Here is a 5,035-nt window from a genome sequence, read left to right as displayed (position 1 = left end):
ATGTTGGCCGGCCGACGCCAGGAAGGAAGACGAGAGAGATATTGAGGTTCGTGGAGCCGCAAAGCGTGCAGCACCGTCGGCCTAGCGCACTGTATTCGGGCGGACGCAGGCTGGGTGAAAACTGCGCGGTCGGCAGCTGCTACTGCTACAGCAGAGAGAGAAGGAAGCATAACGACATAACTATCACACTTTTTTTTTTTTCTAAGCTAATGCTGCCCTCGACTCGGACGAGACTACCCGCCGAACTTAAGCATATCGCTAAGCGGAGGAAAAGAAACCAACCGGGATTCCCTAAGTAACGGCGAGTGAACCGGGAGAAGCCCAACGCCGAATCTCGTCGGCCGCGCCGGTCGTCGAGAGCTGTGGCGCAAGGGTCGTACACGGTCGATCGTTTCGCCCGGCTAGGTTCGGAGTCCCCTCGATCGGGGCTGCCCAGAGCGGGTGCCAGGCCCATTCGGAGCCGGCGGCGATCGGCGGTGTTTCTTTTCGGCCCGAGAGTCGGGTTGCTTGGGAACGCAGCCCAAAGCGGGTGGTAAGCTCCATCCAAGGCTAAATACGGGGACGAGTCCGATAGCCGACAAGTACCGCGAGGGAAAGTTGAAAAGAACTTTGGAGAGAGAGTTCAAGAGACCGTGAAACCGCCCAGGGGTAAACGGGTAGGACCGCTCACCGCGATCGCGAGGAGACTCAGTCCGCTGCCACTTTCACCCCCGCCTCCTAAGGCGCCGTCGTCGCCGACGAACGCGTCGGTGGCGGCCGCTCGTTTCCGCGGGCGGTCGTCTGCCGCCTCGTCGGCGCTCGATTTCCGTGGCGCCGGCATCGGACGCACTTCCCCTCCGATCCGTCGTCGCGACCCGTTCCCGTCGGGCCGGTAGGCGCGCGGCGTCCGCAGGTCGCAGACGAGCGCCTCGGCGTCCGGAACCCGTTCACGCGGGGACCGACCGACGTCGGGATCCACGCGCTTCTCTCGACCGGGCCCGTCGCTCCACGAAAGCGCAGGCACGGCTAACCGACGGAGACGGGCTAACGCACCTCGCCCTCAGCACTCACGACGCAGCGAGTCGCGAAAGCGACGCGGCCGCCCGCCTGCTCCTTCTTCTTCTACTACTTCTTCTACTTGCTCCTCGTCTTTGCGCGTGGTGCTACAGCAGCAGGAGCGGTGGTTGTTGGAGGAGTCGGCGGGATCGCCCGAAAAGCCGCCCGCTGCTGCCGGTCAGCGACGAGCATCGGCAACCTACCCGACCCGTCTTAAAACACGGACCGAGGAGTCCCAGTCGACTGCGAGTCGTTGGAGCCTTTCACTTTGCGAACTCCGACGGCACAGCGAAAGCGAGAACGTGACACGTCGCCGCTCGGGGGAAGGGAGTTGGGCCGCTGTCGCAGCAGCCGCCGCAGTTGCTGGCGCCGTCGTCTAATCTCGTCGGTTGTTGCAGCATCAGCGGTGGTGGTGGCGGCGGCTCGCTTCTTTTTTTGTAACACGCGGCGTTTCGAAGCATCGTTCCCGGGTCGGGCCCGCGCGTTCGCGCTCGAAAGCGCGCGTTCCCGCTCCGACTCAAGTGTAGCAGGCGGCCGGGGACCCGAAAGATGGCGATCCACGCCCGGTCGGGACGAAGCCAGAGGAAACTCTGGTGGAAGTCCGAAGCGCCTCTGACGTGCAAATCGATCGTCGGAACCGGGTGTAGGGGCGAAAGACCAATCGAGCCGTCTAGTAGCTGGTTCCCTCCGAAGTTTCCCTCAGGATAGCTGGCGCCAGCAGGAGAACGACACGCAATTCCGTCCGGTAAAGCGAACGACTGGAGGCCCCGGGGACGTTGACGGCCTCGATCTACTCTCGAACTCGGAACGGGCGAAACGGGCCGCTACTCCTCTCCCGAACGGAGGCGGCCGTTTACGAATCGTTGGGAATAATGATAATTTTATTATTTTGCGCGTTTCTTGCGACGAATGCACGGTGCCAAGTGGGCCACTTTTGGTAAGCAGAACTGGTGATGTGGGATGAACCGAACGTCCGGCTAAGGTGCCCTACGCTTCGCCCATTAGATCCCCGAAAGGGTGTCGGTCGATATAGACAGCAGGACGGTGGCCACGGAAGTCGGAATCCGCTCAGGAGTGTGTAACAACTTACCTGCCGAATCGACCGGCCCCGAAAATGGATGGCGCTGGAGCGAGCGACCGATGCCGGACCGGCCGGGCGACAGTTTGCGCGATCGCCGGCGAGGCGACTTTCCGATGCCCGGTCGAGTAGGAGGGCGCCGCGGCGTGCATGGAAGCCGCGGGCGCGAGCCCGGGTGAAGCCGACCGCGGGTGCAGATCTCGGTGGTAGTAGCAAATATTCGAACGAGACCTTCGAAGACCGAAGTGGAGAAGGGTTCCGTGCCAACGGCGGTCGAGCACGGGTCAGTCGGTCCTAAGAAGCGGGCGAAAGCTTCCACGAAAGGCGCCGGATCCGTCACGAAAGCGGTTGTAGCAAATATAATAGCAGATGCGGCCGGCCTCGCATCGAAAGGGAATCGGGTTAATATTCCCGAACCCGAACTCGGAGAGTGCCCGTCCGGCGGTGGGAACGCAGCGCGCCGCTCCTAGCAGCGCGTTTGTCGTCGAAGCCGGCGGTCGGGCGAAGCAGCGGCAACGCAAGCGAGCCCGGAGACGTTGCCGGGAGCCCCGGGAAGAGTTCTCTCTTCTTCGTAAAGGACCGCGTCCGTGGAATCGGCTCGTCCGGAGATACGGATATGGTACCTGTAGAGCGCCGCGTCTCGGGCGGCGTCCGGTGCGCTCTCGGCGGCCCTGGAAAATCCGGGTCCGTAACGATTCGCAGCTCTCGAGTCGGTCCGTACCCACCATCCGCAGCAGGTCTCCAAGGTGTACAGCCTCTCGTCGATAGCGCCAATGTAGGTAAGGGAAGTCGGCAAAATGGATCCGTACCTTCGGAAGAAGGATTGGCTCCGAGGACCGGGTCGGTCGGGCCGTGTGTGTCGCTGCGCTCCCGCGCGGCGGTTGCTTCGCCGTTCGCTCGGCGTCGCGCTGCTGGAGCGACACGGCTTTGAGCTCGCCGTCGCGTCGGTGCTCGCGGCCCTCTGTTCCCGCCTTGCGTGGGGTCGTGCGGTCGTTGCACCGCGACGCGCGGCAGGCGTTCGGCCGGCGGCGAACGGTCGACTCGGAACTGGTACGGACCGGGGGAATCCGACTGTCTAATTAAAACAGAGCATCGCGTAGCCGGCCGAGCCGCACAGACGCGATGTGATTTCTGCACAGTGCTCTGAATGTCAAAGTGAAGAAATTCAACCAAGCGCGGGTAAACGGCGGGAGTAACTATGACTCTCTTTCGTGGGGCCTGATGCGTTATGACCCACTGGCCTTGCATGGGTGGTACACCCTACTGCTCCGTCACATTTGGGTGTGCTTTCTGCCGAACGATGCTACAACCACATTCTATAATATGCTGGGGCTTGAGTGGAAGTGGTCTGACCAATCTCTCTGCGTTGGGTGAGTGCATCGGTTTTTCCCCTGCAGGGGGTGGGCCCGCTGGGAGGTCCACCCGCCTATAGGTCAATGGCCTTTCAATAGCGGGTTCACCTGCGGTGTCCGATTGGAACATCGGTGAAGGTGGTTGTGGCTGTTGTAAGCACCTGCAGTGTCCGATTGGAACATTGGAGTTGAGAGATGGTCGGTGGCCGTTTGTCGTGTAGTTAGTGCACCTGCAGTGGCCTTTAGGTACGTTGCTGTGACAGGTGGTGGAGGGTTTTTGTGTCTGCCATGTGGAGGTATATTGGCAGCTAGGAAGCCAATAGTCGGTGGGTGGATGCACCATCGGGTTTGCCTGGTATGTTATGATCACTCGGGATTCGGTGGATGATGGGCGGGTGAGATGATCCACTGAATTTTACCTGAGTGATGGATGCACTGCCAGGTTTTACCCTTTGGGACACTACCTTGGCGTGGTGAAAGAGCTTACGTCCGTGTGGGGTGATGTGTCGGATAGGTGTTAAACCAAGGCCGAATATTTGCTCTCGCACGGACAAACTAAATGTGTCCCTTCCTCTATTGCGGTTCCAGTTAATCTGGTGGAGGCCATGTGATATGTGGATGATCCTGACTGAAGGGAGTTGGCCCTCTGGAGGTGATTGGTGGACTGCCGATAGTCTGCCTCCTGGTGTGACTGGCTGGCCAGCGTGGGGAGTGTTGTGGCCCGAGTCGGCGGTGAGTGAAGACCAGGGTTTGTGCGGTGTGTGGCGAACCACTCGTCTTGGTGAGGTCCGATGTGTCATAGCCTCGTAACCTCGGCAGGTGGGAGACCACCGAGGTTGCCACTGGTCTTTCGTATTTAGTTTCGATTTTCGTAGGTGTGTAACGCCTTGTCGGTTCGGAGTGTGCACGGCCGCGCACATCCCCTCCATAAGCTGTTGGCTTTGGGTGGTTGCACAGCCCCCCGTTGGTTGGGAGATGCACCTGTGAGTTAAGGTGAAGGTATGTCTGCTGTCCCCAGACGAGAGTCGGCTCCTTGAGATTGTTTCGCCTATGTATTCATGGAAACTGCCGCCTGCGTGTTGCAATATATAAATAACTAATAAGTTTAAAAACATACGGTAGCCAGGGGCCGTATAAACTGGTGACCCCCAGGCGGGGTGGTGCTTGGAGGTCAATGCCGGGCGTATTGCCCATCTACGTCGGGCACAAACGGAAATGGCGGGAACACTTTAGTTCTAACCTTTCTATCCACCCCGGTGGCGGATAAAGAGCAATATCTGCGGTCGGTTAATCAGTGGCTCACCAAATTGACTTTTACATTTAGATGATTTAACTGATTTCTCAATGATCGTCGCTGTGATCCTTTCTTGGGCTTTTTTTTTTTTTTTTTTTTTTTTGCCCATAAAACTATCAGTTCCAGCTGTGATAGTTATATAAACGGAAGAGTCGGCCGCGGTAGCGTCGGAGGGGGCTGTGGAATGGTATCAGCCCAAAAATAGCTGACAGTAAATTGAACATACCAGTTGCCCCCTGGTATGTAGAATGAGGAATGGGATGTCTAATGTGCGAG

The 5,035-nt window shown here is 59.0% G+C and overlaps 1 pseudogene; it reads left to right on the top strand.

The window, feature by feature from the left end:
• The first annotated feature begins 236 nt into the window (after window positions 1-236).
• Window positions 237-2,876, top strand: LOC149137621 (large subunit ribosomal RNA; annotated as a pseudogene).
• The last annotated feature ends 2,159 nt before the right edge of the window (window positions 2,877-5,035 follow it).

The sequence above is a fragment of the Octopus bimaculoides genome, chromosome 1 (assembly GCF_046866305.1).
Source record: "Octopus bimaculoides isolate indiv1 chromosome 1, ASM4686630v1, whole genome shotgun sequence".
Lineage (NCBI taxonomy): Eukaryota > Metazoa > Mollusca > Cephalopoda > Octopoda > Octopodidae > Octopus > Octopus bimaculoides.
This window is presented reverse-complemented; position numbering and strand designations above follow the sequence as displayed.